This window comes from Felis catus, chromosome A1 (assembly GCF_018350175.1).
Source record: "Felis catus isolate Fca126 chromosome A1, F.catus_Fca126_mat1.0, whole genome shotgun sequence".
Taxonomy (NCBI): Eukaryota; Metazoa; Chordata; class Mammalia; order Carnivora; family Felidae; genus Felis; species Felis catus.
In genome coordinates, this window is record NC_058368.1 from 122,713,341 (window position 1) to 122,741,313 (window position 27,973).

Sequence of the window (27,973 nt, forward strand, 5' to 3'; positions counted from 1 at the left end):
ATATTAGTAATATTTTTTAATAGTAAGCTAAAAGACTTCTTCCTAGTGATAAGCAAAAAAAAAAAAAAAAAAAAGAATGAATGGATATAGAGGTACAGTGAAGTATCTTGCCAAGATACATTGACACAAGGCACTTATTTGTCAGTGGTGTATTAAGGTTGTTTAGGTATAAATAGGAGGCAGATCTAAAAAGGTAGGTGCTCAAAACAAGACAAAAGAAAAACAACCCAGATTTGTTGAATCAATAAGTGAACCAATGATTTGTATTCAAACCCCAATTTAGCAAATGTTTGATTTGTGTCCAGTTTTTAATCTCTTCTCCCCTCCCTCTACTTCCTTCAGCTACAAAATGGTAGTAAGTAGGATTGCATAAAATAATGTCCATAAAGTCCTTAGAACAGCACAAGCACAGGGGGTGCCTGGGTGGCTCAGTCAGTTGAGCAACCGACTTTAGCTCAGGTCATGATCTCACAGTTTGTGAGTTCGAGCCTTACACCAGGCTCTGTGCTGACAGCTCAGAGCCTGGAGCCTGATTTGGATTCTGTGTCTCCCTCTCTTTCTGCCTCTCCCCCACTTGTGCTCTGTCTCTCTCTCTCTCTCTCTCTCTCTCTCTCTCTCTCTCTCTCAAAAATAAATAAAATGTAAAAAAAAAAAAAAAAAAAAAAAAAAAAGACCAGCACAAGCACAGAGTAACTGCTCAATAAATAGGATCTATTTCTACTATTCTACTTGACAGCTTCACAGTCCTGAATAAATTGCTGGAGGATGTGAAGGGAGAGACCACACAAAAGAAGTGTTGGAAGAACTACTGAGGATGCTGATGGTGGTTTCACAGTGGTCCAGTTCCACTGTTCCTTGCTTTTGCTTATTTGCAGGTCTGCCAAAGGATCCAGAAACTTTCCTGCTAGCTGAATATATGAGTAGTTCTACCCAGGACACAGAGTTACATAAATACTTATCTAGGTGGTCACACGCTTTTCATATTCTTCTGTGAGGACCCTTAGAACTATACAGAGATTACGTGAAGGCAAGCTTGCACCATAGCTTTGCTTTCATATACTTGATGTATCAAGGACCCACATAAGATTTTATTTATTGCAGCTTCCCTAAAAGTGTTGACAACATGTTGACTTGGAATATGAAGCCTATAGTCTCAAGAGTGAGACACAAATGAAAGAAACAAACACAAAATAAGGAACCGCAAGTGTAAATAGGGATGAAGATAAGGTTTTCTATTGCTGGGAATTCTGATTATTAAATTTATGGTGAATTATTTTGGGGGGCAAAAGGGCATCACCAAATGTAGAAATGGCTGGGTGACTGAACTTGAATCTTTTCTACAGAAAGACTCACAGATGACTATATTTTTTGCAAGAATCCTAGTAAAATGAATTTCAACACTGAATCTAAAATAGCTAATTTTGGGGACGCCTGGGTGACTCAGTCAGTTGAGCATCCGACTTCAGCTCAGATCATTATCTCATGGCTCATGACTTTGAGCCCTGCATCGGGCTCGCTGCTGTCAGAGCAGAGCCTGCTTCAGATCTTCTGTCTCCCTCTCTCTCTGCCCCTCCTCCACTTAAGCTCTCTGTCTCAAATAATAATAATAATAATAATAATAATAATAATAAAGAATAGCTGAGATTTAAAATAAATAAATAAATAAATAAATAAATAAATAAATAAATAGGCTAATTTCGTTTTTAAAAAGAAAAAAAATTCCTGCTGTGCAGAGCAATGGAAATGCTAAGACAAATAGTTTAGTGGAAATAGAAGGTCTTTCTTCATTTTTCTAAGTTTGGAAGCAGTTTTGAACGGAATTATTAACTTGTGTGTAACTGACCAGAATGTGGTTTGCTTGCTGAGTTCTTTTAGTTCCTTGGTTTTAGGTGACTTCGTGGTAAGTCTCGAGTCTTTCCTATGGTTTTGTAACCAAACCAAACAAGAGTTCATCCACACAATGTGCAGCAAGCCAATAAAAACTAATATCCAACTTTTACAGTGAAGAAAGATAGGCTGTTTATTGGTGTGGCAGCACCCAGGAGAAAGGGGAGCTAAAGTTCAAAATCCCAAACTCCCTGAGGGCTTACAAGCAGGGGTTTTTTAAAAAGTGAAAACTCAGGGTAAAGGTCTCAGGGTCTTAGATCATAGTGGTTGATTAGGGACTAGGTCAGCCGTAAGTCCTTTCTTGATCATCGTGTCCCTTGTGGCAACTCCCTGTCTAGTTTCAGAGTGATTGTAGTGACGTGATCGTTCTGCTGCAGAAGCCTGGAACGTAAAACATTCCTGGCAGACTGTATTATCAGGGTCGTGTCCAGCGCACAAAGGAAGTTCTACATCCTGTGACTACTACAAGCCGCAAATTATTATTATTGTCTCTTGCAAACAACACATTATGTTTGTTATCTCAAGCAGAAGAGCATCCCATAGACTTCTTAGGAGGCAACTTTACGTTATTTCCTGAGACAATTTTTGTAGGTTTCTCATCACGTGACTCTCGTCCGAGGCAGCTGGGAGCCCCATGTTGCAATTCTGGGGCTTACATCTCCAGCTTTAGTTTCATCGCCGAACAATGATGGAGACTGAAAGTTTGTGATCCTGGGAACAGAGGACAAGTGCCATCTTGGATCTAATCAGGACTAACACTGAATCCAACCTTCACCATCAAGGGTCTTCTTTTAAAAGAACTTCTTCCTGAAGTATAACAGGGCACAAATCCTAAGTGTACAATTTGCAGAATTATGGCAAAGTAAGCAGACCTGTGCGACCACTTCCCAGGTAAAAAGCTAGAACATCACTATTCCTGCCTTTCCAAGATTCTGGCTACCCTGTCACATAGCACCATTATATATCATATATCTGGTATACCATATATTATACCATATCATACCATATCACATAATATCTGGTATACCAGATATTATATATCTGTAATTCTATAAATTCATTGCATATAAACAAACCCTGTGGTATCTAATCCTTTGTGTCAGGCTTTTTTCCCTCAGCCTGAATTTGTAAGATTTGCTTATATTTTTGTATGTGGCACGATTTCACTTGTTATTATTATTGCTGTGTGGTATTCCATGGTGTGAGTTTATCTGTTCTGTTGGTGGACATTGGACTTGTATCCAGTTTGAAGACATCAAGAATAATGGTGGGATAAATATCCTTCTAAAGACTTTTTCGTGAGCCAATACTTATATTTCTGTTGAGCATACATCTAGGAATGAAACTGCTGGGCCGTAGGTTTGCGTGTGTTCAATATTAATGGATAATGCTAAACAGTTTTCCAAAGTAGCTGCACCCACTTTTGGTCCTACTGGCAGTATATAAGAATTCCAGTTTCAATTTGAGAATGATTAATCCTTTTAATTTTAGCCATGTTGGCAGGAAATAACCTCATTTTAATAATGTTTCTTTAGGCAGACGTTTTTGCCCTCTCAGCTAATTTTACATTCACTTATCATTGTTGCATATAAATGTCACCTCATCATAAATCATCTCATAAAACTACATGTTCTAAAAGCTTAGTCTTCACAGGTTCCTGACTTTGCCACATTATCTTCCACATGGAATAGTCATAATAATGATAAGTACATAAGATAAAATCTGTTGAAGGTTTATGACAGTCCAGATACTATATTCATTTATCTTAACATCATTTAATTAATTTAACCCTCATAACACCACTAGGAGATAGGTTCTGGTATTATCCTCTTTTTACAGGGTTCAGCAATGAGGCCCAGAGAAATACACTCACTTGTCCAAAGTCACACACAACTGGTATAAGTCATAAACAGTCCAACCTCAGAGCCAGTGTGTAAAAATAGTTTACATCACTTCGTATCCACACGTAGTAGAAAATCCAGCATCCCACCATTATCCCCAAGAATTCCAGGAGGCTTACATTTTTCTCCTATTCATTTTTTTCTCACGCTGCTGACTTTTGATATGCAATTATTGCCACTCTTATCTACCTGCCTTATTCTCTGGAAGGCTGGATGTGACCTGCAACATATTTTCCTCGATTTCCTTAAAATATCCCAATACAAGGAAATGCATGACATTCGTCGAAGACAGTTATGTCACATCACAACAAAGCAAATGATATAAAATTTAATGTAAGGCTTTCATGTTCTTAAAATCCTCCTGCCAGCCAGACTACTGAACAATTTGCCACTGGCCAGTTTCTTAGAGGGTCCTCTCACTGATACTGTTTTGTTTTTCCATTTCACTGTCTCTTTAATATTTCCTTTCATCTCTCCAAAGTAGAAATTCAACCCCAAAACGTGCATTTTAGAGCCTCTTGACCACTCATGGATTGCCCTAGAAAACTTTTAAAAACCTTCTTGCTCTGTTATGCAGAACTCTTTAGGTCTTGGGGCACCCGGGTGGCTCAGTTGGTTAAGCATCCAACTTCAGCTCAGGTCATGATCTTATGGTTCACAAGTTCAAGACCCACATCGGGCTCTGTGCCGACAGCTCAGAGCCTGGAGCCTGCTTCAGATTCTGTGTCTCTCTCGCTCCCTGCCCCTCCCCTGCTTACAGTCTGTCTTTCTCTCTCTCTCAAAAATAAACATTTAAAAACATTTTTTAAAAAGAACTCTGGAGTTCTTTTGTTCTTTTGATCTGATTTCTTGGGCCTTCAGTCGTTATCTTGGAGTCACTTCTTTCTCAACCAAAATGGATGATCATGGAGGTTTGCATTGTAGCCTTTTCTAATAACCTGATAAAATTCTGAGCCATGGCCTCTTCATTCCAGTCTCTCTTCTGGCGAAAGAAAACTTGTATCTGTTAGGTGAAAATACTGCTGCAACAAACCAACGTCAAAATGCATGCATAATGGCTCACTTACAAGAGTTTATTTCTTTCCCCTATCAAACCCATAATAGGTGTTCTGGAAAGGTGAGCGTCTCTCCTCCACAGGGCGATGCAGGTGCCTCCACTCCTTCCTTTCCATGGCTCTGCTTCCTTCAACACATAGCTTCTCAGATTTCTGTCCTTTTTCACATCAGCTTGGGAAGAATGAGCATATGGAGGACAAGAGCCAGGAGATTTGTATGAACTGCCTCTGACTGCTGGGCAATCTGAGACATGCATTGTGGCTGTGAGCCCAGGAGGAAGAGTTGATGGGTCTGGTGACAGGTGAGCAGTCTCTGCCCCTGACAAGTGTGGAACTCTGTCCTCTCTTGTTATGAATTGTGCCACTTCTCCCACCCCTTCTACACCAAAGTGAATCTAACAAAAATAGTTTCTGTCATTTTGACATGTTTGTAAGCATGTCCAATTAAACACAAAGTAGGGACTGTGCCTATGAAATGGGTTTTGAGTGGCTTCAGATGCAATGGGACCAGGAAAGGAGAAGAAGCAAGAGGCCAAGGTTCATATGAATCAGAGAAAGGAAAGGAGGGGAGAGAAATAGTTTACCTGCATCACCGGTCCCAGGGTATTTCTTTGCCTTGATCATGTCTTTTATTTATAAATCCTTCATGTTCAAAGCCTCAACAAAGAATCCATACTTGGCAATTGTTTCCTGTGGGAAATAAAATAGGAAGGATGTGACTTCACAGATGGGGGAAATGGGAATTTCAAAGAGGCAGCAGTCACCAGTAAGCAATTCTGGGCAAGAATGTGGACTTCCTTGTTCATTTCATATAATAGCTAAACACTGCGTCTGTGTGTGTGTGTTGGGGGTGGGGGTGGGGTGTTTTGCTTGATTCCCCACCTCCCACTTTCTTCTCCATTGCTTAACCCCACCACCATGCTCTTTGCCAAGAAAGTAGGTCGCTCTAGTCCAGAATTGACATTTTCCCATCATCTTCCAAAACTATTTTTATTTAGAACATGCTGGAAAACTAGCAAATTGTGTTCCAATTAAATTACTCTTTCTGTCTTTAACTGGTTGAAAACCTTTCCATCTTTTTCATTCCCATGTTTACTCTCAGGCAGTGAGTTCTCTGCTTTATGGATCTAACTACAGGGATTTATCTACAGACGTTCACTCTTCCTTAGATTATCAGAGGCAGGGTCAGTAAGTAGACACAAACAGGGTGTGACAGGTTTTTTACCTTTGGGTACTGTGATTTTGCCCCTCATTTGATAGTTGGCCTATTTATAGAGGTAGGGAAAATAAAGGGATAGACTTATTTTTTTTTAATTTATTTTTTAATTTACATCCAAGTTAGCTAGCATGTAGTGCAATCATGATTTCAGGAGTAGATTCCAGTGATTCATCCCCTATGTATAACACCCAGTGCTCACCCCAACAAGTGTGAAGATTTATTTTTTAAATAAACTCTATGCCCAACATGGGGCTTAAACTCATGATGCCCAGATAAAAAACTGCATGCTTTACCAATGGAATCAGCCAAGCACCCCACAAAGGGACAGTCTGAAGATTTTTAATTACATATTGATAAGAACAAATATTGCTGATGATATCAATATAACACAGACAAATATTTCTTTAACCGTATATACTCCTAAGTGGAAGATATTTTGCCATGTTAAATAAAAAATGGGAAAATCTATGCGTAGTATCTTTGTGATGAAGAGACAACAACCATCTTGGAATTAGAGATTACTCTGCTGATAAGTATTTTTCATTTGTATTTGAAAAGTAATTAGCTGAGCAAGTTACTTAACATTTCTGTGTCTTACTTTTTTATTGGTAAAACAGAAATAATAATAGTAATGGTAATAATAATAATAATGATAATGATAATATCATTGACCTCTCTGATTATCTGGATGATTACATGAATTTCTGAATGTAAAATGCTTAGCACAGTAGGCTCGTATAAACTACCTGTTCTACAAGGGGAAAAGTGATATCCTCAGCTAATGGATTATCATCTTGTTGACATGAACGCTTCCTCCCAACACCCACATGCACACACATAACAGAAACACAGTCAAGGAATATTAGTGTGTGGTGTGTACTCTACCAAGCTTTTATAAACATGTACATGTTCATGTTCATATACTACCTATTTGTGTGCTTTATCTAGTAGAAATGAAAATGAGGTCTAATAACAATCCTGTTCTATAATTTGATTTTTTCCACTTTATGATTCTTGGTCTTTATTCTATTGTAAAGATCTATTTTAACATTTTGGCTTAGGATTCCATTGTATGAATGTGATGTTTACTTAACCAGTTTTCTACTGAAGGACATTTGGGCTCTTTTGAAATTTTCATTTTACCAGGGTGCCTGGGTAGCTCAGTCGGGTAAGTGTCTGACTCTTGATTTCGGCTCAGGTCATGATCTCGTATTTCTTGAGTTCAAGCCCTGTGTTGGGCTCTGCGCTGGCAGTGTGGAGTCTGCTTGGGATTCTCTCTCTCTCCCTGTCTCTCTGTCCCTTCCCCATCCTCTCTCCTTCTCTCTCAAAAAATGAATAAACTTAAAATAAATAAATGACTGCTTTCTTATGCCACTAAACATTTTTTGTTTCATTTTACCAGTCAAAATAGTGAAAGTCCCACTTAGGATTATATCCACCTTTGAAATAGTCAAGGAAATATAATGAGGCAGGACTTCTACATTCCAAACTTTGTAAAGATCATGTGTTGTCATTGCAAAAGGCTCTGCTACAACCTGACTTGTTCAAGGTCCCATACTTAGTAAGTACTGAAATGAGACTCAAACCCAAGTCCCTTGCCTTTCAATACAATAGGTATCTTTGACAGAGGTGGAATATTGGTAAAGGTACTGGGCTTGGAAGAATTTGATTTTGATCTTAGAAACTAGGGGTCAGAGATACTAAGTGAATCACCCAGAACCTCACACCTGGTAAGTGATAGGTGATAATAATCCTCTCCCTCACTAAACCCTAATCATACTCCTCTGAGTTTTCATTGGGACTGGACCTCAACCTAAGTCTATAAAGACTTGAACAAAACACTAACATAGTTTCAACAGCTTCAAGACTGCATCCCTAGGATGACCCCAGCCCCCTTAAACTGCCTGTCTGAGAAAACTGAAGGTTGACAAAAGAATTTAATGTGTTCTAGTCAGCACCTGAAGACCGTACCCCTGTCCCCCAGCCTCTGTGGCAGAGGAGGAGCCTAACTTCCCTAAGTGCTGCTTACCAAAGCAGATGGATTTCACATGGACCAACTCTCCCTTCCTTGTTTTTGTGATTTTTCACTTCCCTGACTCTGCTGAGCCACTGCTCACCCCCCTCCCTGTTCTCTCATTCTCCTTTTAAAACACCCAGTCACTCCTGTACAAATCAAAATTGAGTTCAGGTCATGCTGGACATTCCTACTGCAATAGGCTATCATAATTAAAAGCTGTCCACACCCCTTCCACCAGTGTCTAGCTTTGTTTCTCTTTGACATGGAACAAAGCTCCTCTAGAACCCAGGTTGCCCTTTCTAATCTTGAGCTTTTCAACGAATCCCTGGATTTTTTTCTTTTGAGGTACCAAAACCAATCTGAAACACTGCTGTGATACTGAGTCCAGTGGCTCAGTCTGCTGGGAAATTCTGCTCCATTTTCTCTTTTTCTTTTCTGGAAAGTGAAAGTTTAGCTCTGTGACTGATAGTTTCTATTCCTTTTGGCAGCAAAAAGATGAGAGATTATGAGCAGCTTTTTTTTTTTTTTTTTTAGTTTCTTTATTCTGAGAGAGAGAGAAAGCATGAGTGGGAGAGGAGTAGAGTGAGAGGGAGAAAGAGAGAGAATCCCAAGCTGGCTCTGCACTGTTAGCACAGAGATGGATGTGGGGCTCACACTCATGAACCGTGAGATCATGACCTGAGCCGAAGTCAGATACTTAACCGACTGAGCCACCCAGGCTCTCCTCCTCCCTGCTTTTTAAAAATGAGCAGCTTTTAGTGGCCTTGCTGTGACACCTATCTAAATCTATCCGCCTTGGTCTGCCGGGTTTCCTGGACTCTCCACAATCATTTAATCTTTGGAACGTTTCAATCAGCAGCTGTTTATCAAATGTATTTATTCGTAGGTACTCATTAGACCTTTTTAAAAAACAGATATGTATCATATTAGGGGTTTTTTTTAGATAGAAAGTTGAGAAATATGGAGCAGAGGATAATTTTGATGCAGAAGAAGAAAAGAATTTGAATTTTGGGATACAAGAAGGAATGGCATGCAGAGTCAATATTATTGATTAGTCGCCTAAGTAAAAGGATTGTCAAAATGGCAAAGGAAGTTTCTTTCTTGCTTTTGTTTTTCTTTTTTAAATATAACCACCTACTGAGGTATAATTCATATACCATATGAACTACTAATTTAGAGTATACACTTCTAAGGTTTTTAGTATTTCTCGGAGTAGTACAACTGTCACCACAAAAAATGTTAGAACATCTTCATCAACCCCAGAAAGACATGTTTCACCCATTAGCATTTACTCCCCATTTTCCCCAATGCCCTCCAGTCTCAGGCAACTGCTAACCCACTCTCTGTTACTATAGATTTGCAGCAAAGGAGGGTTTGTTTTGTTTTTACCACTTAACCATTTTTAACTGCAAAGTTTAGTACCATTAACACATTCACTAATCTGGTCTTACAACCGTCATGACCATTCATCCTCAGAACTTTCTTTATCTTCCAAAACTGACTCTCTGTACTCATTGAACAATAGTTCCCCATTCCCCTGCCCCCCTCTCATCCCTGCAATGACCACCCGACCTTTTCTCTGTGAATTTGACTATTTTAGGTACATGATGTAAGTGGAATCATACAATGTTTGTTCTCTTGTGACTGGCTTATTTCACTTAGCATGCTGTCTTCAAGGTTCATTCATGTTATGGCATGTATCAGACTTTTTCTCCTTTTTAAGGTTGGATACTATTCCCTTGTGTGTAGAGACCACGTTTTGTTTATCCATTCATCTGTCAAGAGATATTTGAGTTGCTTCCATCTTTTGGCTACTGTGAATAGTGCTGCTATGAATATGGGTATTCAAATATCTGTTTGAGATCCTGCTTTTAATTCTTTGGTGTAGATACCCAGAAATGGAATTGCTGGAGTATATGATAATTCTATGTTTAGTTTTCTGAGGAACTGCCATACTGTTTTTCAGGGAGGCTGTACCATTTTACATTCCCACTAGCAATGCAAAAGGGTTCCAATTTCTCTACATATCTGCTAAGAGTTATTACTTTTTTTTTCATAATAGCCATCCTAACAGGTATGAAAGAATATCGCTTTATGATTTTGATCTGCATTTCCCTAATGATTAATGATGTTTTCATGGTCTTCTTGGTCATCTCTATATCTTCTTTGGAGAAACGTCTATTTAAGTCCCTTACCCATATTCATTTTTTGTTTGTTTGTTTGTATGTTTTTTCCTTCACCCATTTTGAATTGTGCTGTTTGGTTTTTGTTGTTGAGTTGTAGGAATTCTTTATATTCTGGATATTAACACCTTATCTGACATATGATTTGCAAATATTTTCTCCCATTCCATAGATTGCCTTTTTACTCTGTTGATAGAGTCCTTTAACACACAGAAGTTTTAAATTTTGAAATTAAAAATAGAGTTGTGGGTCACCTGGTGGCTCAGTCAGTTAAGCATCCGAGTCTTGATCTCAGCTCAGGTCTTGATCTCAGGGCCATGCGTTCAAGCACAGCAGTGGGCTCCCTGCCAAGTGCTATATGATCCAGTAATTCTGCTACTGGTATTCGTCCAAAGAATATGAAAACACTAGCTGAAAAATACACATGCACCCCTGTGTTTATTGCAGCATTATTTACAATAGTTACGGGAGCACCCAGTGACCATCAATAGATGAATGGATAAAGATGTGGTATATATATATTCAATGGAATATTACTCAGCCTTAAAAAAGAATGGGATCTTGATATTTGCAACAACATGGATGGAACTAGAGAGTATAATGCTAAGCAAAATAAGTCAGAGAAAGGCAAATAACATATGATTTCACTCATGTGTGGAATTCAAGAAAACAAATGAACAAAGATAAAAAGAGACAAAAAAAATAGACTCTTAGCTATAGAGAAAAACTGTTACCAGAGGGAGGTGGGTGGGGGGTGGGTAAAAACAAGCAAAGGAGATTAAGCTTATATTGATCATGATGAGCACTGGGTAATGTATAGAATTCTCAAATCACCATATTGTACACTTGAAACTAATATAACACAGCATGTTAACTATACTGTAATTAAAACAATAAAAAAGTAAGTTTTATATTTTAATATAGTCCAATTTATTTTTTTTTTCTTTCATTGCTTGTGCTTTTAGTGTCACATCCAAGAAATCATTGCCAGAAACAATGTCATGAAGAGTTTTGCCTGTGTTTTAAGAGTTTTATGGTTGTAGCTCTTATGTTTAGGTCTTTGATCCATTTTGAATTGATTTTTGTATATGGTATAAGGTAATGATCCAACTTCATTTTTTTGCATGTGGATATCCAGGTTAAGTGACACCATTTGTTGAAAGCAAACTAAGTGCTTAAAAGAAAATGTTTTATTTTGGGTTCCTCCAAAGCAGCGCCTGTGACAAGAACGCACCAACAGCTTATTTAGAAGGTGATTTCAGGGGCACCTGGGTGGCTCAGTCAGTTAAGTGGCCGACTTTGGCTCAGGTCATGATCTCGCGGTTCATGAGTTTGAGCCTGGCATCAGAGCCTGCTTTGGATTCTGTTGTCTCTCTCTCTGTCTCTCTGCCCCTCCCCAGCTGTCACTCTGTCTCTTTCTCTCTCTCAAAAATAAATAAATGTTAAAAAAAAGTTTTTTAGAAGGTGATTTCAGGAAGTAGGAGTGAGGAAAAAGGGGCAATTGACATAGAAAAGGATAAAAATCTAGTAAAAACGTGTATTATGGAGGCTACTGCCATTATTATTTAAAAAAAAATTTTTTTTTTCAACATTTTATTTTATTTTTGGGACAGAGAGAGACAGAGCATGAACGGGGGAGGGGCAGAGAGAGAGGGAGACACAGAATCAGAAACAGGCTCCAGGCTCTGAGCCATCAGCCCAGAGCCCAACGCGGGGCTCGAACTCACGGACTGCGAGAACGTGACCTGGCTGAAGTCGGACGCTTAACCGACTGCGCCACCCAGGCGCCCCAACTGCCATTATTGATAGAGGCTCAATTCTGTCAGGATATCTGAAAACTTTCTGGAATGTTTCCCAAAATGACCCCTCTGAAAAAAAGGAAAATGAGGCACCTACTCCTAATTTCTGTCTCTACTGTCTGAGGATTACCTCTAGCTGGAAGGGAGAGGGTCCCTGGCAGCTCCAAAGGGTGCTTGTGTGTGTGGCATTGCTTGCCTGTTGGACTTTGAAGAAAATTTTACATGTGGTACCCACCGGGAGACATTGGCTATAATGCTTCAGCTTGCAAAGACCTATGCTCATGTGCTTAACAGCTCACACGTCAGATGTGGGCCGAAGAATGGTATGCAAGCCACTGAAAGTGTCTGCTAAAATTAGTAACCAAGAAATAAATAATGTCTGCCTCAACATCTACCAGAGGGCCAGCCGTAGGTCCAGGCCTATGTCTGAGGTTCACTGCAGCCGTAGGAAGCAAAACACTTAATTCTTTCATCAAGCACCTCCGATACAGAAGGATATGTTTGGGAAGTTAGGAAAATGAACCAGCTGATCCTTAAGAACCTAGAGTTTAATAGATATAGCAGCTATGCAAATCACACATATAAATGAAAAGAAATTATCAGTGCTGTGTAGGAGATGTGTGGGAGGGGGAGGAAGTTTCTAGTAATGGGTAATAAAGGCCTCATGAATAAAGGGTGCATATGAACAGTTCCTGAAAAATGATGTTTATTCATTCTATATGTGTGTGTATTAATAAATTTATTTTACTTTTCTAAGTTTATTCATTTATTTTGAAAGAGAGCACAAGTTGGGGAGAGAGAGAAAGACAGGCAGAGAGAGAATCCTAAGCAGGCTCGGCATTGTCAGCGCAGAACCTGATGTAGGGCTCAAATTTACGAACTGTGAGGTCATAGCTTGAGCTGAAGTTGGATGTTTAACCAACTGAGCCACCAAGGCATCCCCCAAAATATATTTATTGACAGGCTTTTATTTGGCACTTTACTAGGTGCTAGGGAGTCTGTGGCAAGCAAACAGAAATAGTCCCTCCTCAACTCACACTCTAATGGAGAGACACGCACAGTGAGTTATCAATTAGATAAGCAAGATACCATCGGAGTCTGTTAAATGCAGTCAAGAAAACAAACCAGGACAATTGGGATAGGGTGCTGAGATAGCATGGGGTAACTGCAGACAGGGGTGGTCAAGAAATTCTCTAAGAAGAAAACATTAAAGCTGAGACCTAAATGGTGAAGGCATCAGCTCCAAAACAATCAGAGGAAACTTCCAGGGTAAGGGAAAATGCAAAGGCCAGAAGCAGGAAGAGTTTAGCATGTTTATGGAATGGAAATAAGGTCAGGGATTCAGGAGAGTAAGGGCCAAGGCTAGAATGGTATAAAATGAAGTCAGATGGATGAGCACAGGCCAGGTCACGCAGGACCCAGCAGGCAGCGCAAAGCCTTTGGACCAAATCCATATGCTTGAAAAATCACAGGAGAGTTTCAAGCCAGGGAATGAACTAATGTGATTTATATTTTTAAAAGATCATTCTGATTGCCGTGTCATAAACAGAGCGTGTGGGACAGGAGTAGAAGCACCACACCCAGTCCAGAGACTCTTGTTGGGACATACAGGATGGACTTGAGTATAGCTTAGTCCTGGCTGGTGGCAGTAGAAACAGAGAGGAGGGAAAGTCTGGGATTCAGTTTTGGGGGTGGACTTGAACGCTATCTTGGTTGTGCTCAGATGATCGCTGGGAACATGGACAGAAATACCAAGGTCATGGGGCGCCTGGGTGGCTCAGTCAGTTAAGTGTCCGACTTCGGCTCAGGTCATGATCTCACAGGGTGTGAGTTTGAGCCCTGCATTGGGTTCTGTGCTGACAGCTCAGAGCCTGGAGCCTGCTTCAGATTCTGTGTCTCCCTCTCTCTCTGCCCCTCCCCTGCTCATGCTCTGTCTCTCTCTGTCTCAAAAATAAATAAAAACATTAAAAAAAATTTTTTTTAAAGAAATACCAAGGTCAGGCAAGAAAAAGTCTGATAAAGAAATTGGACCTCTAACTCCATGAACAACTTAAGGGGCCTGTTGATAAATAATGGTGGAGATGTGGCATTGAAAAAGATCAAGAACTTTGAACACCAGGCAAAAGAATCAGACGTCATTCTGTAGGCAATGGGAAGTAACTGAAGGTTTTTTTTTTTTTTCTTTAAAGAAAAGGGTGACAAGAACCAAGCTGTGTTCCTAGGCCTTGTTGTTATTGGGTCAAATAGTGCACAGAGATAACAACAATCACAACAACAACTGTGTGTGTGTGTTTGAGTAGGGAACATAAGAGCCATTTGGACAGTATAAAGTCAGCAGACTTCTTTAGAGGTTAATTTACTTCTCTGTTTATGGATGTTGCTATGGTGACACAAAACGCTAGCCAGAAGGACAGAACAGTGGACTGTCTCTGCAGTTAATAATCTGATTTTATGTAAGACATCGAGAAAGTATGCAGTAACTCAGGCCCTTTGCTGCGAGCATTAAGAGAAACCAGATGAAACTGTGCTCACCTCCTTCCAGGAGGTGCCCCTCCTTGGGTACAGGGTTTCAGGCCCAGCTGTCCTGGCACTACTCTGCCTGACATTTGGAGGAACCCATCCTGCATTCTGCCCCGTCTCTCCCCATTCCTCTCCCAAACCAGAAATTTGCAAGCAGCCCACAAAGTGAAATAAAACCCCAAGGAAATGGAAAAGGAATTCTGCCTATAAAAGGGGGTTTGCAGAGGGAAGCCAGTTTCATTGGTGGATGCAAACTGCTCCCTCCTGGAGGATTCCTTGATATGGACCTGAGCTTGGGTTCTTGGAGAAGCTGTAGATTATTATTTAGATTTGGATTTTTCCACTTTATTTCAGGAAGTCAGTGTTTAGAAGCTGGTGGTCAAGGTATTTTTTTCCCCCTAAGTAGAAACACATTCTTTCTGTTGTTGTTTAGAATAAAATCAGGAATTTTTCCCTTTTCCTCAGTTTCATAGTCAAGTTATGTTCTTGAACTGGATTTTTGGTGTGAGCAGTAAGAAACAACAAGCCAAACAAAAACCTAAAGGAGATCCCTCGTGATTCTGAATTCTAAACCTTGAGTATTCTAGAGTTTTGAAAATGTTTTTATTCATTGCACAAATTTTGAGCACCTTTTATATGCCCCACACTGTAGCATAGTGAGAAGATGGCCTTTTTTCTTTTTTCAACGTTTATTTTTTTTATTTTTGGTACAGAGAGAGACAGAGCATGAACGGGGGAGGGGCAGAGAGAGAGGGAGACACAGAATCGGAAACAGGCTCCAGGCTCTGAGCCATCAGCCCAGAGCCTGACGCGGGGCTCGAACTCCCGGACCGCCGAGATCGTGACCTGGCTGAAGTCGGACGCTTAACCGACTGCGCCACCCAGGCGCCCCAAGATGGCCTTTTTTCTAAGTGTCACCATAGCAGTGCTGATAATGACAGTAGCTTTTCATCTTTGCCCTGTGAAGGCCATCGTGCTCAGTCTGTTCCATGGAGAGCCTCCCTTATACTTCCTAGCAATTGTACAGAGTCAGTATTAGTATTATCCTAATTTCATAAGTGAAGAAGCTGGGGCTTCATTGTTTGACATGGAAATGCACTGAGTATTTTCGTGTTTCGTGTGGTGTGATTTAAGGAATTAAAAGAAGGACGACGGGCACTCTGAAAGAGCAGAGGCTAGACACTGTGTTCCTTAGAGTTAAGGGAGAGATCAAAATTATTAGTCCTTAATATCTTCGACCAAATATCTAAAATACTTCCCAGCTGGGATGTTGTGATTTATAAGAAAAATATACATTTGTTCTTCCTCCACGGTTCCTGGCTCACAGCTCCCCACACCCTTGGAATTTCCTAAATGCTGAGAGCAATGCATCTTTTGTTATGTTAATGAGACAACTCTTGGAAAGAGCCTAAGGGTGGGGGCTGGTGGCTGGTGGAGCCATGCTTGTGATTTGGGGTTGGAACTTGTAGTCCTATTCTCTGACCTCCAGGAATGAGAGAGGATCTGGAGATTGAGCTCAATTGCCAACGGCCAGGGATATAATCAATCATACCTGTGTAATGAAACCTCCATAAAAACCCAGAAGGACAGGGTGTGGAGTTTCTGGGTTGGTGACCACGTGGAAATACACAGAGCAAGCCACATTCAAGAGAGCACGGAAGCTCCATGCTCTTTCCCCATCCATCCCCTATACATCTCTTCCATCTGGCTGTTTCTGCGTTAATATCCTTTCATAATAAACCAGTGATCTAGTGGGTAAGTGGGACTTTTGAATTCTGTGAGCTGCTATAGCAAATTAACCAAACCCAGGAAGAGAGCTGTGGGACCTTGAACCTATAGCCAGTCGGTCAGAAGCATAGGTGTCAGCCTGGGGCTTGCAACTGGCATCTCAAGCATGTGTGTGAGGGTGCTTTTGTAGGACTGAGCTCTTCACCTGTAGGATAAGAAGCTATCTCTAGATAGATGGTGCCAGAATTGAGGTGAATTGTTAGTATAGCAGGATTCTCGCACAGAGAAAAGGGACATCGAGACTTTCTCTGTCTAGGAAGCAACTTTATTTGTCGTGCCAGCGCGGGCTCAGTGGGTTCTGACCCAAAAAACTGAGCCCTGAGTGCAGCGGGGTGAAGCCTTTTAGGCAATTTCTACTTCTTTGTCTCCCATATATGGTGACACATAATCTGATTGGACACAGTCCAAGTTACAGAGTCAGGTCAAAACTGTGCATATGTGTATAGGAACCAATAGGGCCATGTTGCCTTCCTTTGTTCTGAGGAGGCCTCCACCACACTCCTTAGGGAGGAGCTCCACCTCTACCACAGAGGATACCCAGCCTGTGTCTAGAGCTTTGTGTGGTGGTGTAGGGAAAAAACCCCTCCCCATATTGGAATTGGTACCAGAACCCCTATACCGGCATGGCAGGTAGCTGAGAACCATTTCGGTTGAGAATGAAACAGGTATAAAGGCCAAAGGCAGGCCAGCCCAAGATGGGCCACTTTGGGATATTATTTTATTTTTATTTTTACTTATTTTGGGGGCGGGGGATACTATTTTAAATAAAGGTTACTTACAAGACAGACTGCAAGAAAAACACTCTGACCCTCCTCTGTCCTGCTGAAAGCAGAAAACAAATCTCCCATGTGAAACATCCTCAACCAGTCTAGGGAGGTAAAGAGGCAATCTTATCCCCCAAAATGGGAAATTTAGAGCAGAGAAGGCTATATAAACCACCTTTGTTACTTGTACTAATTTACTACCCCAGCCCAATTTCTGTTTAGAATTCCTTACTAACTGAAGCTCCCAAAATTAAGGGTTTTTTTTTTTTTTTTTTTTGCCTTGTTAATTCCTCACAAGTGTATTGTCTCTTTGTCTAAAAAGTGTAAAAACTGCCTGCCTCATCATTTCTTTGGCTCTCATGCCATTATTGGGCATCTGATGACACGTAATAAAACTTTGTTTTTTTTCTCCTGTTAATGTATCTAATGTAAATTTAATCCATAATTCATCTGGAAGACCTTGAAAGGTAGAGGAAGAATGTTTCCTCCCCTTCACGTGTCTCCCTCAGTGTTCCACCCTGAACACTCCATTCTCATACTTTGCTTTATTAAAAAATGCCATCTCAACAATTACCAGATTTCCGCCCCATCCCCGGCCCCCCAGCTCAGTCTTCTCTCATCAATTCCCTACTCTTTCTCTGATTGCATTCTCTCAGGTTCATTATGATATTGTCAAGGTCCTTGCTAATATTGATTTATTTTATTCAATACGCATAAAGTGTTCTTTTCCCGTAACAGAGGATTTCAAGAATTGTTCCCAGTACGGTGCAAAGTGAGTTAAGTTCAAATCTCATAGCCTTGATAATTTGTATTTAATAGAATAAGAGCTCCCCTCCTCCTAGTCTGTGATGACCTCATAAAATCACAATATCTATAGCATATGCTAGAAAAAATTGACTCAAAATGATAAACCGAAACAATAAAAAGAGTGAATTCAGGCAGTAAAAAGGAGGAAAAAACCCTCAGTTTGACACACATAAAAAAAAAAAAAAAGAGGGGTGCCGGGGTGGCTTAGTTGATTAATGTCCAATTTCAGCTCAGGTCATGATCTCGCGGTCTGAAGGTTTGAGCCCCGCATCGGGCTCTGAGCTGACAGCTCAGAGCCTGGAGCCGGTTTCACATTCTGTCTCTCTCTCTCTCTGCCCCTCACCCACTCATGCTCTATCTCTGTCTCGCAAAAATGAACAAATGTTAAAAAAAATTCTTTTTAAAGAAAAAGAGTGAATTCACTGAAAATGAGCCATGATGAGTTCTTACCAAAATTCCTTCAAAAAGTGATAGGACAAATACCAGGTGCTCCAGGTTAATCTTCCAATAGTAAAGAAGAACGTTACAAATCACAATAGTAAGAACTACTCGGCTGTCCTCCCTTACACTCAAGCATGAGGGGCCTTAAAATGAACATCTGCAAAAATATATGCATGGCAAGAAGTAGAATGCTCATTTGCAAACAAGAGTGCAAAGTAATATACTGATCGTTTTAAGGCGTTCATTTTATAGTTCTTTCCTGCCTAGGTGTAAGACCTTGGAGAGTGTCTGAAAATTTTCCATCATGCCAGATAAAAGGTAGACTTGGTGGTGAAGTCCTGGGTGGTGTTCACTGACTTATTCAAGAGCAAGGCGTAGCAAGGTTGTCTTCAGGAGTATTAACAAGGCTCAACCTAAATCCCTTTTCTTTGGGAAGGATTTCCCCAACACTTTAGACTGGACCACATCTTTTGATATATCCACACTCTGACCCTATGACTTTCAGCCATAGCATTTGTCACAAATGTAATTTCAACACATATGTGGGTAATAATTCGTGTAATGAGTGCCTTCCTCATTTGAACAGAGTTCCATTAGATGGTATTTGTCCTATCACCTTTTGAAGGAATTCAAATGTTTATGTCAAAGCTGAATATATATGAGGAATTCAATTCATTTTGTTGAATGGATCCAAGGAAAAAATTTACTCAAAATGATAAACCAAAACAATGAAAAGAGAGAATTCAGGCAGTAAACAGGAGGAAAAACCCTCAGTTTGACATACATTTTAAAAAGAAAGGAGAGAGAGAGAATTCATTGAAAATGAACCAAGATGAGTTCTTACCAAAATTTTGATATTAAAAGAATGGTCCTCCATGAAAGTGCCTGTACTTTGAATTATATTGAGAAAGTTTTCAATATGTGATGATATACAAGCCCCTGTGTATTCAGTCATGCCTTTATAAGGTTTTGTATTTTGTTGTGATTCAATCTACATATACTTGGAAAATAACGGAGTTTTTGTATGCGGTACGTGATTCATTCCATCTGCAGACAACACTACATTCAACTGCACACATTTGGTGTTTTCTTCCACAGTTCCGTGAATACCAGGGGCTTGTCACCCACAATCTGGGAGCTACTAGGCTGCTGAATCATATCCCCAAATTGCTCCCTATCCTAAAATTCTGAGGTTTGTATGCTCAATGTTTGGGAAGAAGGTAAATAAGCAAAACTGATTCTTAATAATTAGCACAAAACCCTCCCCAAATCTCAATGTTTTCCAGGCTTCGGCATTGCACAGTGAAGATGGCATCATGTACACTTTCGAGGTTTATTTGAGGTAACATAGGTATCTATTCAGAAGGGAGTACGAATGAGAGAGTAAATACCCTCACCTCTACCTGTGTCTCCTCTTGCTGTCTAGTTTCTTGTCGCTTCCCACCTGCCGAACCCAACAGAATCCAGTGGGCAAGGGGGTCTGGACAATACATTTCAAAGGCATGAGCATTTTGGGGTTTCTTGTCCAAGATGGTGATATAGGAAGACCCTGAACTCACCTGCTCCACAGAACACACCAAATTATACCTATTTATAGAACATTTCCTCCTGAAGAGGAACTGAGGGCCAACTGAACAGATTGCGAACAACCAAAGATAGAAAGAACAGCAAAAGAGAACAGCAAGAGAGAGGGAAACAGACATAAGCATCGCAAGGCACAGTCTAGCTCGGAGAAGGACCTAGATTTGATCTAGGGGGTCAAATATTGGGTAACTAGCTGTGGGAAAAAAAGAAATTCATTGTGGTCCTTGTCCTGGTTTCCTAGCACAAAGCTCCTTAAACCCTTGTAATTTCCAAAGTGAATCTTCCGTTATTGGTTACAAGGCCTTTCAATCACACCTAAGTTTATGCCAATGGAGTGACTTAGGGTGAGGTCCTCATGTAGGCTCAGGATGGGCTGGCCAGAAAGGCCAAGTAAATCAGAGGGGTAGTAGAGGAGATGAACATTTCAGAAAAACTCCTCAACAGCAAGATATGATGTACTTCCAAGTAGAGGAGCACATAGAGGTTTTGAAGAGGGGCTTTGCCCAGAGAGGGTGTGGAAGCCCTGTATCTCTTCCACAGACTTGGCCCTATGGGACACTTCCATCTGGCTGATAGAGCTATATTCTATTATACTTGTATAATAATTCCTGAGTTACATCCTTTTATACTAAACTAGTAATCTAGTAAGTAAATGTGTTCCTGAGTCCTGTGAGCCTCTCTAGTAAATTAATGGAACCCGAGGAGGAAATAGTAGGAGCCACCAACTTATAGCAAGTCAATCAGAAGTAGAAGTGACAGGGACTCCTGGGTGGCTCGGTCGGTTAAGCTCTTGATTTCAGCTCAGGTCATGATCCCAGGGTCATGGGATTAAGCCTTGAGAGGGGCTCCATGGTGAGCCAGGAGCCTGCTTCAGAGCCTCTCTCTCTTTTCCTCTGTCCTTCCCTTGCCCCCCAAATAAATAAGTTAAATGAGTAGAAGTGACAAACTAGAACTTGCAAGTGGCATCTGATGGTGGGGAGGGCTTCCTTGTTGGATTGGGCCCTTAACCTGTGAGATCTGATGCTATCTCGAATCATGAGACACCTAGCTAGTGTTGCAGAATTGTTTGATGTGTGAAAAATTCACACATCTGGTGTCACAAATGACAGTGTTGCAGTAGAGAACTGAGAGTAGATAAGACACACAGACGTGTTTTTCCCTAGACTAGCCCAACAGGGAAACTAGTGCATTTAAAGCACTCATGAAATTCACAAATCCAAGGATTGGGAAGCTGACAATGGGATGAAATAGAGGAAAAGAGCAGTTAAGGTACTCACCCAAACTTGAACAGCTGGTCAGAAGCAGAACTACATCTTTGCTTAAGGGTCTGAACTTTGTCTGGTGTCTTTGTTGTTTATGCTTTCTACCTTCCCCACTTCCCACAAACACAAGATATCAGTCAATCTAGAGTCCTCGGTGCTATGGCTGAACAATGTGGGTGGTTTGTGTTCTGTTTCTTTTCTGTTTATTGGGGGATTTTGTCTCTATTTATAAAATATTACCTCTCTCTGTGTATAATATTTGTTGTTGTTGTTAAAGTGCCCAGAATGTTTCAGGCCCTCTGTGTAGATGAGTTATGGCTAACGAGATGCCTGATTATGCACGCTGTTGGGGAAAATAGCTGGTGCTTATAAACCCACACAGGGCTGCTCCCTGGAGGCTGGAAGAAGGAGCCCCTTCTTGGCAGGGAATGGAACGCCTGATGTACTAGAATGATTGTGTGAGCCCTGGTGTCTACCCCAGAAAACTTCAGCAGTGACATTCCAGTCTCTGTTATGCCAATTCATGGTTTCCTGTATATTACTTTTCTTACCACTTGGGTGACCAGATTCAGTGAAGATCATCAAGAAAACCTAACTTTCAAAAATGAATAGGTGTTTTCTCAAGAAAACTCAAAAAGTAACAGACAAAATTGTCCATAATCCCATCACCAGAGAGAACATTTTCTTCTAAATCCTTCTAGTCTTTATTTTCTGTGTGGATATACATGCCTATTTATATAAAATTCATTTTAAAATGGAATTATTCCATACACACTGCTTTGTAGCTTACTTTTTAATCCCATATGGTGTCTTAACGACATAAATTTTTCAAATTTCAAACAGAACTTTTCTCAGCTATTTTATATCCACAGAATGCTATAGCTAGAAATGAATGCCCCCAGTTAGAGTAAGTGATATGGGGAAAGGCCAGCTTTCCAAACTGAAGTAAGCATATGACTCACCTGGGGATCTTGTTAAAATGCAGATTCTGATTCAGGACGTCGGGCATAGGACTTGAGGTTCTAGATTTCTAATAGGCTCCCTGGTGACACTGATGTAGCTGTCTGTGGTCCGCACTTTGAGGAACACACAGGTGTGATGGAAAAAACTCCAATCTAGGAGTCAAAAACATTGTCTCCAAATTTTGCTCATGAATTTTGGATAAGTTTCTAAACCTCTTAACTTTAGTTAACTCTCTCCTCTTCTTATTTTTAAGTAGGCTTCACACCCAGCGTGAAGCCCAATGCAGGGCTTGAACTCACTACTGTGAGATCATGACCTGAGCCAAATCAATAGCTGAATGCTTAACGAACTAAGCCACCCAGGCACCCTATAGGTCGTATAAAGTTCTCATTTCATAACAACCTGAAAATGCTTAGCAGAAAATATGGATTTAGTTGTACAGATTAATTACATGTGTGTATAGTTTTATGAAAGGAGGGGTACCTGGGTGGCTCAGTCAATTAAATGTCTGACTCTTGTTTCTGATCAGGTCATGATCTCATGGTTTGTGAGTTCAAGTCCTGCGTTGGGCCTGGAGCCTTCTTCAGATTCTTTGTCTCCTTTTCCCTCTACCCTCACCCCACTCACGCTCTGTCTCTCTCCCTCTCTCTGTCTCTCTCTCTCTCTCAAAATTAATAGGGGCGCCTGGGTGGCTGAGTCAGTTAAGCGTTTGACTTCAGCTCAGGTCATAATCTCGTGGTTCATAGATTCAAGCCCCAAGTCTGCCTCTGTGCTGACAGCTCAGAGCCTGGAGCCTGCTTGGGATTCTGTGTCTCCCTCCCTCTCTACCCCTCCCCCACTCACACTCTGTCTGTCTCTCTCAAAAATAAATAAACAAACAAAAAAAAAGAAAGTACTGTCAGACTCAGATCATCATAGAAAAGCTAGTTGAAGGAGAAACACAACTTTCTTTTCTCATATCCCCTATTCCCCACCTCCCACTGCACCAAAAGAACAAAATCTGCCATCACAATAGAAAAGAAGATTCATTAAATGGCTTCTTGTGCTCAGGGAAGTCCAAGACACTGAATTTTGAGAGAAAAATTGATCCATTTTGACTTTTTTTTTTAAGTTTCATTTATTTATTTTGAGAGAGAGCACATGTGCACAAGAGCAGGGATGGGCAGAGAGAGAGAGGAGGAGAGAGAGGAATCCCAGGTTCCATGTTGTCAGCTACAGAGCCAGATGTGTGGCTCGAACCCACAAACCGCAAGACCATGACCTGAGCTGAAATCAAGAGTCCAACTCTCAACTGACTGAGCCACCCAGGTGCCCCCCCATTGTTACTTTTTTAAGTATTCAGTAAAAAAGGGATCTATAACCCAGTGTGACCAGATGCCCCAGCAAAGTCTCTATTCACCCATCAGCAACTTGCAGTTTCATTCATTTCTCTTACAAATATACTAACATCACAAATAGATATACAAAACTACATAGAAGCCACTTTTCCTATTTATTCTTTTTCTATGTTTTCTGTCTAGGTGCCAGGCATGTTCTTCCTCTTCCCCAAATCTCCTCTTCCACGGCCTCCCCATCTTGATGACTTCAACTTCCCTTCTCTCCAAGACCATCCCCTATGGACCCTCCATATCCCTTTCCTTATGAGGTTCTTGGCTTCTCCTGTTTTTTTTTATCTTTATATGCATTTCTCTGCTCAATAAATGGCACCTCTCCAGGAGTCCAGTGGGACCTTGTGTTTTTCTTGCCATAATCATTATATTTGATGTTTTTTTAATCTTCGAAAGCAGAAGAATATAGAATTAGACTTTGTCTTTTCTTCTATGGAATTTTCCAGCTGTATCAGTTTATAATTCCTGATAATTTTTTTAAAACATGAGGACAGACTCTAGCCTGCCTTTTAAAGGTAGAAGCAGAGGGAGCCAGGTCTGTCCTGGGAGAAAGGACTTGCTCCGCCTGTATAGGGAGCTATGAGAAGGGTTATCAGTAGGTCATCTAGCTTTGTGAGGAGGAGTAGATGCCAGGCTCAGTAAGTCTGGTTTCCGCCTGTGTCCCAGGAATTTCTTTTTATGAAAACTCAAAGAGCTAATTCTTAGGTGCTGTTGGATTCTGGACTCCTGTGATTAAATTCTCAAGGCCTCCTACTGAGATTAAAATTGGAGGATTAGGTCCTCTTGAAATACCACCCTGGGTGGGCTCAGTTTGTGGATAGTTATAGCTACATGAAGAAAAAGAGTGAACTAAAATAGTTTTATTAATTCTCCAAATCAGGCCAAGAGAAAATTTCTGAGGCTTACATGTCCAGATCTTAATAAGCAAGTGCTGTCTTTTGGTTGAATTTAAGTAGCTGTATCTAATTTACTCTGTTGTAATTTCCTTGTTTATTCCCTTGGAGCCTAACATACTCTCAGGCTTCTTAGCATGAGCATTGCAAACCTTTCCCTTCAAACCCATAGTAGTGGGGGAGGGGCAGAGGAGGGATGGCTTCTTTGCTGTGACCTGGTCATTTTTTTCTTAGATTCCTGAGAATCTGAGCAGTGGAGAAAAGGCAGGGGTGGGGGTGGGTAGGGTTAATTTAAATACATATGAGATTGCTCAAATCCTTTTTAGAATATTGGATATATAAATATATATGTATATATATTTTTAATGTTTTTTCATCTTTGAGAGAGTATGAGTGGGGGAGGGGCAGAAAGAGGGGAACAGAAGAACTGAAGCAGGCTCTGTGCTGATAGCAGTGAGGGGGCTGGAACTCATGAACTGTGAGATCAAGACCTGAGCTGAAGTCAGACGCTCAAATGACTGAGCCACCTTGGCACCTGGGAAATATGTTTGATATAGAGTTTACTTTTATGGAAGGGAGATAATTCAGGAGTGAAAAGAGAATGAAAGGGAGCAAAATAAACACTTCAAATATGCCTCTTTGGCATATTGATTTTATTGAGCTGTTTTTGAGAGGTTGCAGACATAGAAGAATGTGAAAACCACATAGAAGTTACCCTTTTGTAAGACACTTTTACATTTATAAGGGAAGTCTGTAAGGGTGTCTCCCTCTCTGTGCCAAGAAGGGGGGGGGGGGATGACCAAATCTCTATGACCTCTCGTCAGTAGACAAGGCATGGCTTTAAATCTGCATAATAACCACACCCATGCTTGCTGTGCTTTACTTGAAAACTTCCCATAACTAGCCTTCCCACCCTTTATCTCCAAAGTGAAGCATCTTTCTTTTGTCTTTAGCTGGAGGTATTTAATTCTGGCACATTACTCAGTTTTACTGGGTATCTCCCAAGTATACAGAAGGTACACATGTAACTAAACTGCTTGCTTTTCTCCTGTCAATCTTTTATGATAGGGGGTAGGGGTAAGGGTGGGGTCTTAGCCGAGAACCTAGAATGGTAGGTGGGAAAAATTTCCCCTCCCTTATAGCAGGAGCAATGGAGGGAAGAAGACCATGAAGATATTTTTATATATTTTGGAGAATAACAAGATAATTAGGAACTAGATTAAGAAGATTGAATTTAGAGAAAATGAAAGTCTGAGCTAAAATGATGGAGGTTGGATGATATTTGGGGCATGTGAGGATAATAGCCTGGACTCAGTTTGATGATAATCCACACAGGGTTCTAAGTTGTTCCCATCTTGGAAAGAAGCATCTCACCCACTGGTAACATCTTATATTTGTAAAGTGGTTTCCATTTATGGAGTACTTGTTAAGCAGATAGTAATGTTTCTCAGGTGTGCAGGGCAAGTGCATTACAATCCCCATCTGGTAGCTCCTCTTGGTTACACAGAATTGGATGAAGGGAGGTACAAGTGGAAGCACTGTGAGACACAGGTTTTCCTACTTGGTCTACAGCATTCCTGCCCAGAGAAGTCTGGACCTCAACATTTTCCAACTGCAGGAACAATAGTTGGTGCTCATTTTTTAATGTGCAGTTCTGAGTTCCCTCTGCTGGAGGCCACAGAAGTATGTTTATACTTCTGTAAATTAGGAGGAGCTCAGTCTTCAGGGGGTGCAAGGGATAGTTGTGAATTTTGGTATACAAAGAGTTGCAACAATCACCCCTTCTCTTCCCTGGAGATGATTGTAATTCTCACGAATAGCTCAAAACATAATGCCTCCACCAGCATCTCTATTTATTATATATTAGACTGGATTTTTAAGCACTATCTGCTTCTTTTTAAAAATTGTATGTGGTCTATGGCTAAAACAAGGAGGAGAGTTCAGGGCTCTTGGGTTCGAATGGAGAAGGGAAGAAAATCATGCATCCTCCATGGTTTTGATGGTAGTGATTCTGCTTCCTATGACAAGCAAAATTTTTCCATTCCACAGTCCTTAGATAATATACAGTAAGTCATTTAATTTGCATAGAACTCAGCAGTTGTATTTTCTCCACTTTTTCAACCATGGAAACCAAGTCTCAGAGAAAAAATATTAATTTGATCAAGAGCACATGATCTGAGCAAAGAAGAGCTAGGCTTTAAAGCTCAGTCCAAAGACACCAAAGGTCCTATTCTTTACCATTTTACACTTCTGCCAGTGCAGAATACATCAGCCATTACTACCCTGCTCCCAGCTGCAGGGACTAACGGGAAGGGAGTGTCACAAAGGTCTCCTGCTCTGATAATTGCTCCTAAGTAGTTACCAGTCCTCTCCACCCCACTTGGGTTGTTTTGTTTTGTTTGGAGAGGGGGAGGAGGTCCTGTCTGTCTGCCAACTTCTTTATTCCTCAGAAGTGATAGATCTTGGGATTCCAGTTTAAACTTCAGTTTGGAGAAATCTGAGCCCAGTGAAGCATGTCATGGCCACGTCAGGGTGGGTTTTTTCATTCTTTCTTTTTCTTTCTTTTTTTCCCTTAGCCAAGCAGAGTTGAATGGACGGGCTCTTGGCAACCTCATCATATCTATTATGTTGTGATCATTATTTAAACAAATGGTATTCACTAGGGTCCAAGTCCAAGGGACGGGACACAGAGAAGGCTTTTAATCAGTCAGCTGGACTGCTCTTCTCTTTTCATGAGTCTTTTGTGTTCCCTGAGGATCCTTCAAGTGTGGAGCCGTTCACAAAGGAATGAGATGGACACAGCTATTGTCTGGGGTGGGACATCCAATCAGTCCCCTTTGCCCTTTTGCAGATGTCTTGATCCTTTTGACGATTTTCTGTCTCTATTCAAATAAAAAAGTGGGGTTGAAACCTCCAACACACTTTTCAGATCCTGGGGATGCAGAAATGGCAAGAGTCAGGTGCAGGTGTTTTATAAGGTCAGGCTTGATAAAGTATCAAGGAGGTACACCGTGTAGGTGCTCAGATTTACACAACAGAGAAGAAATGGGTGTTGAAGAATGCTGACTCTGCAACGGTGTGCCTTGGTTCCAATAATTATGCAAGTGATCTTGAAAAATGCCTCAACCTAGCAAGACTTAGATCCTTTGTCTATAAATAGGGACAATAATTATAGTAATTTCATTGCATTGACTAGAGGATTACATGGAAGATTGTATGTAGCTTGCTTATTGGCATATTTTGAGCTTTTATTAAACTCTCACTTTTATAATTACAGCTAAAGATAGATATATGGAGGGCACTGGCCCTGGGTCCTGGAAAGGGAAAAATTATAGAATATTTCAAGCCCAAGTATTGGGAATTGGACTTGGTTTTGGAGAATAAAGACATCTGCAATTTATCTTTTTACTTTAGGTGCAACATTAGTAAGGATTTTACTAATCTGAAAGTTGTCAGCGAAACGACACTGGTTTACACACTGATGATCAAGCATAAGTTCCAA